General features: G+C 41.1%; 1 long non-coding RNA gene across 1 annotated transcript; it reads right to left on the reverse strand.

Moving 5' to 3' along the window:
• Positions 1–10,904: 10,904 nt before the first annotated feature.
• On the reverse strand, positions 10,905–12,872 carry LOC136519881 (uncharacterized). Its single transcript, XR_010775064.1, has 4 exons — positions 12,793–12,872; positions 12,121–12,191; positions 11,068–11,271; positions 10,905–10,979 (listed from the first exon to the last, which is right to left on the reverse strand). It is a non-coding gene; the product is annotated as an uncharacterized lncRNA (long non-coding RNA).
• Between the last annotated feature and the right edge of the window lie 4,018 nt (positions 12,873–16,890).

Here is a 16,890-nt window from a genome sequence, read left to right on the forward strand (position 1 = left end):
CTAGTGTCTGGGCATCTTTATAAGATTGATTCTGTATAAACTAGAAACGACGATTATAAGGTTGTGAAGTGACTCACAGTGCCTGAAACAGTATTTGGAGCAGGTTGAGGAGGAGGGACTGGCATCAGTGGCGGAGGTTGACCAATTGTAGCGTAAACAACCCTCATATATTCAAACATCCATAGTCGCTCTGCCTCCATCCTCTTCCGCTCTTCCTCCGCCGTCTACTGCTCTGCCTCCATCTTTGCCTCTAGCTCCTCCCAGCGCCTCGTTTCTTGTTCCAGCTGAACCTACAATATTTCATCCCAATATTACAATGCAATGTAAAAGTATATAAAAATCAATGAACGATGAATAAAACAGAAATAACCTGGAGTGCGTTCATCTAGAACCGTGTAGATTCTGGCCGTGGGCGTATCGCTAGGCTGGAACTCGTGCCCCGTGCTCGAATATAGGAGAGAGTGGGAGTACTGGCCGTGTCAATTGTGCCATCGCCAATCCAGAACCGGCCATGCTTCTTGCATCCCGTCCTCATGACCACTTCTCCATCAATGTCATGGGCGCTCGAATCATACTCTGGGCCATGGACCGCCCTTGCCATCGATGTGTATCCATCAAGGCGGCTATGGACGGACTCATTGCTGTACGCCAAGGGCAGATCCTTTGGGTTGTAGGCGACGTCGGACGTCGCCTTGCCCTTGGGGGCCAAAGCATATACCATGAACTAGGAGCAAGGCTCGCCACCATGTGTTGCCGACTACAAAAAAGCAATATGATTAGAAATTATGTAGAATTGAGCGTTAGAATAAAGAAATGAATTCGCGTACCCATCTAGCCATGTATTCTGAGAGGTTGAGGTTGCCTTGATGGTGTGGTGCGCCCGACATCAGTAAATGCTGCCCCCGACAAGCGTTGTGATTCACCTCCCACGCGGGGTTGCACCACCTGTCCACCATCCAGGCCCAGCACTGCAGATCGTAGGTGCACCACCACGGAGGCACCTACGTCATCAAGTATATGACATATAAGAAGATGAAATTAAGCGTAATTAATCTTAGAAAAAATAAGTATTAATGTTCTATATTTACCTTCAGGTATTGTTCCGGGGTCAGCCTCATGGTTCTTGCTGCACTTTTAGGGAGCCTCACTCTAAGAATTTCCGCGTGGTATTGGATCATGGCCTGGATGCACGCCTAGTAGCGCATGTCCTTGATGAGTTTCTTGGCGGCTTTGTCAGCCACAACATCTGCCTTAGCCTCGTATCCCTCCTCGCATCTAAAGAAATCCTACATATAGACGTGATGTATCCGGTCATTATTTCAAGAATGTCCAATCAATGCGATGTATTGAGCAATGTAGTGCGGGAAAGACTTACCCAAAGCTCAGACTTGACATGCTGCGCCTTGTCGGCGAATACTCTGCCATCTTGATCAAGGGCATTGGGGATGACGGCATCGTGGGCCCACATATAGGCCGGCTCGATAGTTCCGCCGAACTGCACTAGGCCAGGGAACTTTTTCTTGATCAAAAGACTAAGGATCCCATTCATAACTATGTCACCCAGAAACACAATTAAACGAGATACGGACTTCTCTCCTAGAAGGCTAAATCATGGCATGCACTACTCGGAATTATAAGGAACACCAAACGTTGTAATTGCAGAGGTTGCATATTAATTCACAGATAAATTGATCATGCAATGCTGTTGACGTTTGGAGCATGAAATTGCAAAACACAACACAAGTACTGGGTAAACAACTCCAGCAGCAGGATAAATGCAATTGGGATTGTCCTGTTACTCTGCTATAACAAGAACAATTAACTGCTACTGTGTTTGATGCCTATGCAAAATAGGGCACAAGCTATAAGCAACATTTCTATTACTTCCTGGGAACACTATCAACACACACAATCAAGTTTCTGGCATCAATTAATATTGCTAGTGATCAACACAAAATTGATAAGGGTGCACTAGGAGGAGGGGCTCACTGACTGGTGGGGGGAGGCAAGGGTGCTAGGGAAGGACGCCGGCCGCCGTGGGGTGCTGGCCACCAGGGGAAGGCCTCGGGCGCCGAGGGTCCGGGGAGCGGCGAGGGGCCCGACGCAGAGAGAGCCCGACAATGGGGGGCGGCCCGGCGGCGGGGGTCGGGGCGGCGGCGACAGCGGTGGGCGCATGGGTGGTGGCGGCGGTGGGCGCATGGGCGGAGGTGTGTGCTGTCTATGTCTGGTGCGTGCGTGTGTGTGAGGCGTGGGGTGGCCAGCGCACCCTAAATCAAAACGGTTTGCCGAGTGCCCGCGATCTAGCACTCGGCAAACCTAAGCTTTATCGAGTGCTTGATCGCGGGCACTCGGCAAACCCCTTTTGTTTTTTTTCCTAATTTCCAAATGCTAGAAAACTATAGAAACTGTGCATGGTGGGGCCGGGTGACGGACTTTGCCGAGTGTCCCCTATATGACACTCGGCAAACCAACTTCATATTTCATGCATATTTCTTCTCCTTTTTTTTCTATATCGTGTTTTACTAAATTTGTTCAAATGTACTTTGAAAATACCTAGTTAAATTCACTCAACAATGCATATTTGATTTTTCTAGGAATATTATTCCATTATTTAATGCGGTTATAGCTCAAATTCAATTTATATCAATTAAAATTCTATAATTGCAGTTAATAAATTAAAATTATCAAACGGATTCAAAAAATTACCAAAATTGGACATGAACCAATCTATGTTATCTATTGCCTATACAAAAAATTTTGAAGTCAAACCCCAATTCGACAGTCACTTTGACTCCAAATTTTATCGAATTCTTCTCAATGCTACAATTCTTCTTCTGAAATGCTTCAATTTGTAAAGATCATACATGACATATTGTGCGAAACCTTCTCAATTTTTTACCACAGCCTCCACATATGATATCATGAGATCTTGACAAATCTCATAATTTTTAGACTTCGTTTGCTTTTTTTAGAATTTAAAAACCATTCGACCACACGTTCGTGGTCATGTTTCCTGAATAAGATGTTCGAAATTTCTTTTCATTTCCTAGGTAAGGCCTCACACTGGACTCAATAACATGAATATCATTTTCCTACTCATTTTATTCTATTATTTGAATCACTTGTAGTTCAAATTTGACTTATACCAAAAAAATCCTTGAAATGCAATAAATTAATTAAATATAGCAAACATATCTAGAAATATACCAAACCTTAACATGGAGTACCACATGTTGTATGTGGAGAGTTGTTGGCATGAAAATTCATCTCGCGCCGAGGCACACGAGCAAGCCGGAAGGGTCCGCTCGATAGAGCTGGAGATCCGTCTGGCTTCAACGCAGGGATGATCGATCCTGCGTACTTCTCCCGAGACGTGCCAATCAATTTGACCCTACAATTGACAAGGATAGAAAGTTTATCAGTAATTTAAGGTGGAACATATCGGTCTGTGCCCAGACAGTTTCAAGTGTGCCGCTTCGGGAGTAGTCGGACGCGAAAGACGACTAAATAGCCGATCTACACAGAAATCGGCTATTATGTACTGTAAAGCTTATAAGTTGCGATTAATTTCATATTGATAGGTACAGTACACGTATATGTAAATAAGATCATCAGCTAGGCAGATATCACTAGTGTAAACCATTAAGCCGATGAATCTAATTAGGAAAAGACATAACACATGAACGAATCAACTATCTGATATGAACGGATCTACAAATGCTCTGCATCTAATCTGTTACCACCAACATTGAGGTTCGACCGGATCGATGGCAGCTATGATGATAGTAACAATCTAAAACCGAAGAATCCGCAAACACATCAGTACTTCGACAGGCTTTCCGAAAGACATGTTATACGTGAAGGCTTAGATGAATTGGCTAAAATAACCGATTTAGGTAAAAAGGACTATAAAAGATTCAGAAATAGCTCATCATCATTTGACCATTTAATAAAGATAAATCTAATGAACATATTAGATCTCATCTATCGCTATGACCAGTGGGGCATGAGGCAGAATCATGCAGGCCGTAGAAACAACAATAGATTCGACGACCCTAACTTATTGCTAATATCAACGGGGCTAACATATCTTTCAACCTACCCTTACTTCAACGGTCTCATGGCGTGAACTGTAAATGTGAAAGCATTCGATATCGGCTAAAACAACCGATTCAGGCATAGCACGCAATTAAGGTCATGTCCTATCAGGAACAGATCTACTAAATAATGGTCCTCGCTCTATGGTGCTAACAGTGGGGTGTGAGGCAGAATCACACAGGCCATGATAACGGGCCATGGAATGGTTTTCATTAGCCGATAGATCTATTCAAGACCCGGCATGCCTTAACCACACACTATGCACGATTAAGATTGACATAAAACAGCTGATAAAAATATAACGATGGGTTTAGATTAATAAACGATGGGTTAAACAGGATATAAAGCCGATCTAGATCAATCCCAATCAGGCAAAGTGATATTGCTGTAATTAAATAAATAATGACAGCAATAAGCAATATCTGTAACTTAATGAATCTACCCGAAGGACGTCACCCTTAGATAGAGCCGATAACTTGACCTTAATCTAGTTCGAGCAGTGGAGGTCGACCGGATCGATGCAGCCGTACGAACAGAAGTATAAGTCATGACAGTAGTTACAGACAAGCCGAAGGTCGGTCGAACCGATGCAGCCTTGCTAGCTGAAGAACTCACTGAGATCTACTCTACTTCTTCTCCTAAGGGGTGTTAGGAGCCAAAAAAGTAAGTAACTTGTATTTGATTGATTGTGTGTCCTTTACAATAGCTGGGGTCCAATATTTATACCTGGAGCCTAAACATGAATCCTACTCGAGTACGACTCATTACAATCTTCGGTAAAAAAGAAAACATTCCCATCTTAAGATAACTTGGACCCTAATCTTTCCCTTTTTGTAGAGTCTGACATGTAGTTTCCCAATGCCAATTGAAGCTCATCATCGTATCTGCTGACGTCATTCAAAGAGAGCCGATCCCAGAGTCGCATCTGAATCAGCTGATATCGATCCTTATGCAATCGATTCCTTGATTGGCACGATTTTGGAAGCCTTCGAATTCCCGCGTTCTTCTCCCAAATTTTGGTGTAAACACATGCCCCCCAATTTTAGGATAAAATTGATTTTATTCCAAAATTCCTATTTATCTGTTTACCACGCCACAACCATTCTATTCCGAGATATATGCATGACTCCTGACTTCTCAGTCTGATTTTTATATAATATCCCAACAGTATCTCTTCTAACTTACTCGGCCTGTTTGCTTTTCCCCTCTTACTTGAGCAAATCTTAACATCCGACGCCGTCATCGCCAAGGCCTCAAACCCTAGCAAATCCTCTGTTCTATCAAGCCGTTATTCAAGCGATCCTCATCAGACTCAAATCTATTTTGGCTTCAATGGCAACCAACGATCATGTTCCTGAGGTATGCTTTCAATTTCCCGTTCTCAAAGCACCAGTCGCTACCCTATATTTCCTTTGCTCTCAAATTTATTTCATCCAATTTCTAGGAAATGGGGAACGAAATCTTGATTCCATCAGCTGTTGCTTCCAATGTCTATTTTCTTGGACCTATGGGTGACCCTGATCCATCTGATTTCATCCATCAAGAAACCAACCAAATCCCCTTCAAATAGTCTGTAGTGGATTCATCCTCCTAGAATATCAATACTCCTTTCAGAAACTGGCCTAAAATGCCCAAGGGGTGGAGAGATTGGTTTCGTAGGGTATCCGAGAAAAAAGGATGGAGATTGGGAGGTATATGATTTGAATCAATGTTTGACACTCTCGTTGTCTGGGATGGAGAGGAATGATTCACTCTTAATTTCTGCATCTTATTTTTGGTCTAATGTCCTGAACGCTTTTGTTTTTTTATCATGGCCCGATGACCATTACCCTGGCCGATGTTTACATGCTGACCAGCCTTAGAATAACTGGACCAATGCAACCTTATGAATACTTGAGTGCCGGTTCCAAGAAATTAGCCAAAATATCAGACTGTACAGGGTGGGCAAGTTATATTCTGAACCATATTGGAGATGAATCAACTGTCAGTGAAAGGGAACATGTGGCCTTTCTGAATATGTGGTTGGAGAGATTCATCTTCTGTGGGTCATCTTGTGGTCCGATTTACAATCATAAGCTTATGGCAGAGCATCTGGCAGTAGGCAAGGACATCCCTCTTGGAAAGTATCTGTTAGGGGCTACTTATCATCTAATGTACCAGGTAGCTGCCCAATTATTGAAGAACGAACCAATGCATACTATCAGGGGCCCTTGGTGGTTGATACAACAGTGGCTCAACCTATACATGCACAAGATTGTAAGGCCTGATCTCAGAAGTCTGAGTTTCCCTTCTTCCAACTTTGATGAGGAACATAGAGGCAAGGAAGAAAGAACCCGACAGTGCATGAGCTATGGGGAGGCTGCATCAGCCATAATAGTTGATATCGACATTGGCCATCTCTTCAGGAAATTTTACAGAGGGTTTGATGCAGACATCCTGACTTGGCTACCATACGATGAAGATGAGAACAATGAGCTGATCTTTCCATTTAAATTTCGATTTGAATTAGGCTGTTCGGACGAGACGATGGCTGCAATCTTTAACTCCTTCATCAAGCCCTACATTCTTCTAGCTAAATTTCATCATGGTCATGGCAAAATAGTTATAGGCTCCCTCCTTCTAGGCAACCTTCCAACTTATGAGTTCTATAATCCATCCTTCTTAGCCCGCCAGTTTGGTTTTGGTCAACTCCCCCCTCAATTGTTCTTGAAAAACAAACTAAAGCCAAGAGAAGATATCAATGAGGCGATGAAAGCCACCAGAGTCTTTCAATTGGGTTCAAATCTTCCTTCCCTTAGCGTGCATGACTAGATCAGAGTCAGCCTCTCTTCCACGCTCTTTGACTCCTTGTGGCAAGAATGGCACTCCCTTGTTTTCTATGGATTGGTCCACCCTTTGTGCATAGTTCTAGATGGGGAATTTGCTTCTGACAGAGAGGTAACTTACCATCTCTTTCTCAAGGAAATTATTCGATGACTTTTCTTGCTAATTGTTCTAGCCAATCTTTTTAGGATGCTGAATTCAATCCTCTAGGCTTAGATAGGAAGGGGCACTCTATAGGTTATCAGCCACCATGCCCAGTCTCAAGAATAGGATCGACCGCACCTTCATTGAAGAAATTAATGAAAATTCATGCTGCCCCCATGATTGTTGAACTTAAGTTCTCTCATGTTCACTAGCCTCTTCGGGTTCGCACAGTATCCTGTCGGGACTTTGAGTTCATTGAAGAAAGAAATAAGCGCATGTTTTTCTTCCTTCTTCAAGGTCTACGACGCAACTGGAAGTTCGAACTAGCCATCCTCTAGCGCCATGTGATGCAGCTTCTTCCTAATTCCCAAGTGTTTCCATGTCTAGGCGTGTGGCTAGTGAATCCTTCGATGTCCTCCCGATGTCCATCAAGGTGTTAAGCGTGTTACCGCACACGTTTTTAGTAATGTGCATTGGATCAAGACAGTGGCGTACACTCAGCACTGCCCTGTAAGGTAGTTTCCAGAAAACTAATTTTTTCTTCTAGACGCTCCCATCAGGCGCTGCTACTGCATTGTCCCCCTTCCCAAGGACAACCTCTAGTTTGTTGACTTCTCAAAGTATCATAGGCCCATCTTGATATTTTGGAGGTAAGCGTTTCTCAATAGTCCCATCAAAATCTTTTCTGTTCCTACGGTAAGGGTGATCCTTAGGTAGGAACCTATGGTGTTTCATATAAACTATCTTTGATTTCTTTGGTAGATGTACCATATCGGTGTCGTCCAAGTACTCGACACATCCAGTATAGCCTTTTGTCTTCTCTCTGGACAAGCAACCTCGACCTGGTAGGTTGGTGATTATAGCGATAAGTACTGCCTTGATCATGACATGTTGCTTTTTGTACTCATCCCAAACAACCTCCACACCCTTTTCAAACACCTCCACTAGTTCATTGATCACTGGTTCCAGAAACACATCGATGTCATTCCTAGGTTGTCTTGGCCCTTGGATCAGTAGTGGCATCTAGAGGTATGACCGCTTCATACAGAGCCAAGGTGAAAGGTTGTATATATAGAGCATCACTGGCCATGTGCTATGATTGCTTCTAACCTGGTCGAAAGGATTCATCCCATCTGTGCTCAAACCAAACCAAAGGTGCCTAACCTCTCCACTGACGTTCTTATAGAACATAGTATTGATTGTCCTCTAGTCCTTCCCATCGGTGGGGTGCCTCATCATCGTATCTTTCTTACGTTCTTCACCATGCCAGCGCAACAGCTTGGCTGACTTTGCACATGCAAATAGCCTATACACCCGGGGAGCTATAGGGAAATACCAAACGACCTTCATGGGACCTCCTCTGGTCTTGGTATCGTCATCTAACGGCCCTTCCTTGTACCATGGAGCTTCACACTTGGGGCACGCATCCAAGTCTTTGTATTTGTCTCTATGGTACAATATGCAATCATTGGAACACGCGTGGATTTTTTCAACCTCGAGGCCGATGGGGCAGATCATTTGCTTGGCCAGGTATGTCTTTTCTGGCAACTCATTTTTTTCTAGGAGCATTTTTCTTATTATACCTAACAACTGATCGAAGCCTTTATCGCTCAATCCGTTTGTCGATTTGAACTCTAAAAGCATGATGTCAGCATCCAATTTGCTCATTGGACAATTCTTATACAATGGTGTTTTACCATCTTGTCTCATTTTCTCTTGCTTTCTCAGCTGTCTTTCACTAAGACATCCGGTCTCTACATTACATAGCAGCTGAGAAATGCCATCGTTATCCTTGGTATCATCAGCTAGCGTGTTCCTAAACGTATCATTAACTGTGGCCATAGGTTCCGTATTGACATCGGGTTCCTTGTCAGCATCGTGGATGGCTTCATCAGCCATGGCCACATCATCATCATTTTTCTACGGAACATTCACACCAACCTCGCCATGTATAGTCCATATCGTATAGTTTGGCATGAACCCCCTGGTAATCAAGTGCATTCGTACAGACTCAATTTGAGCCCATTTCCTTTGATTCATGCAATCTTTGCATGGGCAGAAGACAGGGTTCCCATTCCTAACTTGGGCTTTGGCATTGGTGATAAACTGGTTGACGCCATGTATGTACTGCTTGTCTATTCGGGACAGTTGCATCCACTCTTGATCTATCTCTACACAAAAATATATTGAGACAGTAATTATAGAGAAATTAATAAGAAGTCGAGGTTCATGAACAACAATTGTCACCATACCACAGCCAATCTGTAACGACACCAAATCGGTAGCTATAAGTCATTATAGCGACCGATCATCGGTCGCTATAACTTTATAGCGACCGATGTATAAGTCGCTGTAAGTGGCGTCGCTATAAGTCTATAGCGACCGACAGGGTTTATAGCGATCGATCGTTCGACGCAGATATTTATAGCGATCGATGATCTGTTACATGTTTTAGTGACCAATGGTTTGAGGATATCAAATTTTTTAGCAACCAATGATCAGTCGCTATGAACTGGCACAGTTATGTATAATATTATTAATTTCATATTAACCAGATTTCAAACCTAATAAACATAGCTGCCCACAACACTCATCAAGCATATTATCTAATAAAGGTATCTCTCAAGTCTTCACTTAAGCCAACATTTAGCAATACATCAAGTTCTATCATCTTGATCCATGATAGGTCATTATTACAAAAGGAAAAACACACATACAACCTAGCTAGGTCAAATGGCGGGCACAAGTCATATGTTTGCTTGCACAATCTAACTAGATTCACTATAAAATGCCTCATCTCCATCAAAAGCAAAATGTCATCTGTTGGCTTCCTGGTGACAGCATTATGTACACCTCCAAGGCCTTCCTCAACCTGAAACATCAAGAAGGTAAGGACATACAATAGCAACTTAAATATATAGACAGTGAGACTGATGTTACTAATGCATATTATATTCATAGGACAGAAATCTTTAGATAATAACATTATTTCACACTCTTACATTGTCATGAAAAGGTAAGATCAACTGCCAATAGGCATTTTCATCGACAAGGGAATAGCTGAAGATTTAAATGTGCACTCACTCCACCAATCAGTTAGCACACGCACTTTGCGATGTGGTTGCAAGAGAAAAGTTCACTGATGGCGCACCTGTGTTGAAATGAAACAAGTTCTGTACCCTGTACTATCTACTCCCTATTCATGATTTTGTACCATGTTCGCTGTCAAGCAAGATTGCAAGAACAAGTACAAAATTCAACGCGCAACAAGTAATTCCATGCACAATCGCAGTCGACATGATCATGCAACCTATAACTGATAAACCCAGACCAAGAAAGTACAACAACTGAAGCAGCAGCCAAGCAATTCGAAGCAAGGATAGGAAAGTTAGACAAGACAGCCCATCTACTCTGACTTGTGTGACGCTCGCAAGAATAGCCTGAATCACTAAAGCACCAGGGAACCATGTGACTGATCCTACTCCTGATCCTACCATTGCAATTTTACCAGCGGTGACAGGTTCACATGTTTGAGGTATAATAAACTATGCAAAGAAAAGCTTAGTATACTAACAGTTATCTGATTTTAATTTTGAGCTGCTAATGTTTAAGGTGTAATTAACTACCACAATTTAGCAAAAATACAATGATTGGTTCTGCATTCTGTGTTGGAACACCACTTTTTTTTGTATGAGTTTTGATATATACTTCATCTTGTCGAGGGGGCTGTCCTAGCTCATGACCGTACAAGTGTTTTAGCTTTCAGTATAAATAATCTGCAGAAAATACCTATGTAAGAAAGTGAAAAAATATAACTATACCAATTCATGTCTAGAACGAGCAAAGCTCTTGGTGCCTGATGTATGATGTATGGACAACTTAGCATGATTCGCGTTGGCAATTTCCGTGCGAACCTAAGTGATAAATTATTAGATTATGCACAAATAGACGTATATAAGTTCCACAAGCATATAATAAGAGTTTAATATCAACAAGCCTTACTTCAAAGTCAGGAGATATCCAATGAGTTATGAGATACTCCCAATCACTGTCATTAACTCTATCACCATACTTTTTCTTCAGTTGCTCATCTGTTAATATATCATTAAAATAGTGCTTCTTCAAATTTGCCTTAAGTTCCTTCCATTTCTTTCCAGCAGTATTTAAGACCCAATACATACCATCAGCATGAATATCATATTTAGCCTGATTTTCCATGGAAAAATGCATAATCAGTTTCAATATAGGTCACTGAAGTTTCAAAACAGTACGGTTTTGTAGCAGATAACAGCCATTACACATACTGTAGTACATTGAGCAGGAAGATGTACCATCAAGTCTACCATGATATCAAAAATGATGGAGGGAATATAGCCTCAAGAAGGCTCAAGGTTTCAGCTATATCAGCCTCTAGACTGTCCATATCACTTCTTCGAATGACAGGTAAGCAAAGTTTCTTGAAAAAACCACTTATACGAATCACTCCTGCACTGACCATTTCAGGCAATATTTTTCTCACAGCAAGGGGCAGCAAGTGTTGAATAATAATGTGGCACTCATGACTCTTTAGCCCAAATATCTTTTTCTCATTAACATGGATGTTGTGTCGTATATTAGATGCAAAATCATCAGGAAACTTGACCCCTTTTAGTATTTCACAAAATAATTTCTTCTTATCGGGACTCATTGTGTATGGTGCAGGTGGTAAATAAAATTGATCATCAACTTCAACAGGGTGAAGATCACTTCTAATACCTAGAGCTTGAAGGTCCAGATGAGAATTTAAATTGTCCTTGGACTTTTCAGTGGTGCCCAGGAATGTGTTAATTAAGCTTTCACTCATATTTTTTCCTATATGCATGACATCAATATTTGTAAAGTTATTGGTTTTTACGTAGCATTATCTTCAATCCATGTTTTATCCTTGTTCAACCTTCACGCAAGACATCAACCAGATTTCAATATAAAATAAAAAACATATCATAAGCACTGAAATAGTCACATACTTCCACAACATGGAAAAAGAGAGCAACAGCTAGGGAAACAGAAACCTACCGATACAAACTAGTAGAGCTGCTGAGCACGTTCAAATGCCTTCCCAAGGCGTCCAACTACATGTGGAGCAGCTGCAATTACAATATCGTGAGGTTAGACCGGTGCATATATTAGAAGGGTCATGTCCAGCACAGTTCAATACTACGATACTTCTATCTGCAGCAATGCAAGCAGCTAGAAGCAATCAATCTGGTGTAGCTCGATCTAGACTTGGCTGGTATATACCAATAAGTAGACAAGTCCCATATAAGTCATAATATAATTGATGAAAGCTTGGTTCCTGTTTAACCATTTCACCTAAAAATTCACCAAGGTTTTTTATATGTAAAATTAGAAAAACATACGAACTAGAAAAAATTGGGATAACAATCATATAATTTCTTCAGCTATACCATCCTAGTGATGCTGGCCCCCTGGATCGACTCCATTTTGCATTTAGTAATCGGAAATTGGGAAGCAATCAAGCAAAACTCAAAACTGGAGAACTGGATTTGATTTAGCACTCATGGATTCACCAGTCACCACTCCAGCAGCCAGCAGGATGGATCGGATTGGGTCATTGGGGACTTGATTTGAGAGTTGAGACTGGAGATGGAGAGCAGGGCAGCTGTACATACTCAGGGATGGAAGGGAAGGGAGCAGGACGGGGATGGAAGGGAAGAGAACGAGTACCTGCTCGTGTACGCTCGATAGAGAGGGCGGCGGCTGCGACGACAGGGTGGGCACGACGGCTGCGGAGGCTTGGGCGAGCATGGCGGACCGGATGACGGCCGCAGCAACGGGGACGGCGGCCGTAACGGCGGGGAGGCGGCCGCGACGGCAGGGACGGTGGCTACTACGGCGAGCATGACGGCCGCGGCAGGGATGACACCCGCGAGCTGAGTTCGTGAGCGGCGCGTTGGTGTCGAGTTGAGTCCGTGAGATTGAGAGGGATGGCGGCTGCACTGGGGTGGGTGGTGATAGGGCTTTGGATGACAATATAACAGGTGGGCCACGCAAATTTCACTGCGCGCGAGTGGGCTGGGCCGAGCGCACCAAAGTGAAACCAGGCTATAGCGACCAATTATTGGACCTTAATATGCATTTTTAGCGACCGACTATCCCAAGAAACTGCGGAATATATACACCAACCGATTATCAGTCGCTACAAGTAAAAATAGTGACTGATACTCCGTTGAAATTTTGTAGCGACCAATGGTTGGTTGTTAATACTATGTTTTAGCGACTGTTGTCCAACGCTAATTGTTGGCTGTGGTATAGTGTGTAGGTCGAAAGTACCATTTATTCTACACTTATTTAATTTAGTCACCTCATTTTTAGAAAACATTGTTGTACACTAATTATTGAAAAATTGAAATTGGTAGCCCCGGCCATATAAATTGAAAATCGTAGCCCCTTAAAAAATTAATTATTACACAATAACGAAGAACAATTATTCTACTCGATGCCATATAAAAATAGAGACACTAATTTTTTTAAAAAGACTAAAATTGGAGATATGACCATGAACAACAATGTAGCTCCAAACAATGTATTGGCAGGTGACACATGGATTAATTTGCTCACCAAAATTGTAAAAGAATCTACACTACTCTAATCAAGAACTAATTATAGCATCACATACTAACCATGATCTTGACCACCATGTAATTAGCTAGGATTTTAAATGTGTTCAAAGACACTAACCTTTTAGATGATGGATTCACCACAATTTGCTTCGAAGCCTTGCACAAAGTCCAATTGGAAAAGTGCTCTCTAGAATGGAGAAAGAACTAGAATGAGAATCAAGCAATGTAGCCATCAAACAGCGCTAATTAAGCTACAAAATCAAATGAGTGGGTGCTTGTTACTAACCTTAAAGAAAAAGATGAAGCCATTCTTTCATATCCAAGAGCTAGCTTCACGGTGAAGAGCAGCCGCAACAATGGAGGGAGCGGCCCAAACGCGCGCCTCTGTGCTCGGGATGGAAGAGAGGAGCAAGGAGAGCACGGCGCCAGCTTTTTGTACTGCTATTTTATCACTGATGTCGGTTCTTGGCTCGAACCGACAGTGATAGCACCAAATCACTGTCGGCTCTTGGTTAGAACCGGCAGTGATAAGTGGCCGCCAACTCACTGCCGATGAAAGCCACAAACCGACAGTGATGTGGTCCTTCACTGCCGGTTTTAGCCTAGCCCTAATCATTTTTTTCATTTTCAAGCTCAGAACTGGTAGTGAAGGTACATCACTGCCAGTTCTCACAAATCCAACAATGATGAGGCCGGCAGTGATGTCCAAATCTGTAGTAGTGATAGTTAGTGATTCAATGGAATCACAATTGATTGTCCAAGAGAGTAATACATATTCAAGTAATGCTTCACAATAACAAGTGAAACTAATCATTACAGCCTTGTTTGATGTCTCCCATAAGAAATTTGCCATTATGACATCAATATGTGACCTGGTGTTATAGGGTTTAAATACTTAGTATCTCAATATCACACTAAGGACATGTCTCAATTATTTAATAGTAAATAAAGATCTTTTTGGGTCCATATAGATTTCTATGGATACCCTGTCTAACTCCCACCTAGTGGTGTTATTGGAGTCGCGCTACTTTAAAGCTATAGGAAGATATTTGCAAGTGCAATATTAGGCCTTTTGCGTTTTGCAAAATACATTAGCGTTTGATGGCACTATGGTTTCCATCTTAGGGTCCCGAGCGATGGATATTGATCCAATTTGACCATGAGTGTTGATGGATATGATTATCTAATATCATTTGGATACTAGTTGGTTGTTGGAGACCGTAAAAGATAGAGGGACATCACACACTGAACCAAGACATGAAGATATGTGATAGGTAGATGATAGAGAGAGAAGACATAACAAAAATTATTGTAAAAACTATCCACTGGGAAAATAGTTTCTATGAGTAGTGTCTATATAAATTAATAGACATAAAAAACTACATGTGGCTTCTAGTATTGGGATTACCCTAACAAGCTTCTCTAGTGCAAAGGGAACAAATTTAAGTGTCTTTAGCTTCTTAAGTCTGCCTTGTGAATAATGCACGCGCACTGCACACACATCCACAAGCGTGTCTCCAATAAATTAAACCCACTGTAAACACACTTAAGCTTGTTTGAATTGGCACTAAGAACTACTCTACTAGATTGACTAAAACCAATCCCCTTTTCCTATATCAAACAATAGAAGGGATTGATGCAAGAAAAATATACTCTCCTTTCTCTAAAAAAAATCTCAAACACTCAAAATCTCTCCTCTCTCTGTCAGAAAAACAGGAACATCTAGTGATTTTTCTCAATCCCATTTCTCGATCCCTTCCTCTCCCACTGACGGCGTGGACCCATGCTACCAATAAAGTTAATACCTTTATTTTGAAATACAATGGATCCAAATTTATCAAAAGTCAAACTACTGGTCTGAATTTATCGAAAATGAAATTATCCTAAATTTACTAACATCTATATAACATCAAGGAGACAACTTATAAAAATGTATTTCATCATCTATCTAACGATCATTATTTGGTGGTATCGTAAATGTTATTGTTTTCCTTCTATATATAAATTTTGCTGAACTCGGTACAGTTCCGCACGTAGGCAAAAGAAAAATATCACATTTCGAGACTGGGGAGTGCAAAATACACGGACAACATTTGATCTGCTGCTTTCAGGAGTGTTCAGCCCGGTGTGGAAGGGGAATCGATAAGAACGAGCCCATAAAAGGACAAGAAGAGTCTCTTCTAGTTAAGGATGGATTCGGATCGGATTGAGACGGATATGGATTCAAATACCACTGTTAACCACATTTTAATTCAAATTCGAATACGAATAATGATACTGTCGAATACTAATGTAAAACGGATATCTCGAATTCGGATTCGAATTCCGATATCCACTTTATTTCGAAGATAACATATATCTATTTGCTTATCGATAGTTTCATAGTATAATAAAATCATTATGGATGAAGGAATTTAATATATAGCTATATAACACGGTGGATAAAGACAACTACCAAAAATATTTTAATAATTAAATATATAAAATATAAGAAAATAAGAGATAATTTATTAATTACTAAATTCAAATGAATAAAAATAAATTGTAGAAGTATATAAATAAAATAAAATACTAATTAATATTATTAGCCATATTATAATTAATTAAACTTTAGATTTATATATCGATAATAATACTAAAATTACATTAGCTATAGATAACTTTTAAATAATGGTACATATCATCTGTTATATTACAATTATTATCATTTACATAGTTAATTAGTCATAATTATAAGATTTAGATGGTTTTAAAATAATTTGTATTTCGCAGAAACGGATAATATCATATATTTCTCATTTTGGTTGGATACGGATATGCAATTGGATAGAGAATAATCTTCAAAAACGAATACGGATACATCCATTCAACATAAATCGAATACGAATACAGATATCCTTTTTAAACTAAAAAGGATATGGATATCGGATGTTTCTGATATCTAGACATCCAGATCCATCCACTTCTAGTGCCGTGGAGAATAGAGATACGGTATCTGAGAAGAAGATGGCTGCATGCAGTTGACCCACTAGTACACATTTATGCAATCCGAGTTCAACTATAAAGACCAGTAATCCTCAACGTACGTCTGACATGTTGCCTTGCTATCTGTTGGATTTTGGCAACTACATACTGGTTTAGTTTGGTGGTGCTGTGCAACCGTCGTGCGAAAACTGCGTGAGGGAGAGACAGAGCGGACGCC

Source organism: Miscanthus floridulus, chromosome 18 (assembly GCF_019320115.1).
Source record: "Miscanthus floridulus cultivar M001 chromosome 18, ASM1932011v1, whole genome shotgun sequence".
Lineage (NCBI taxonomy): Eukaryota > Viridiplantae > Streptophyta > Magnoliopsida > Poales > Poaceae > Miscanthus > Miscanthus floridulus.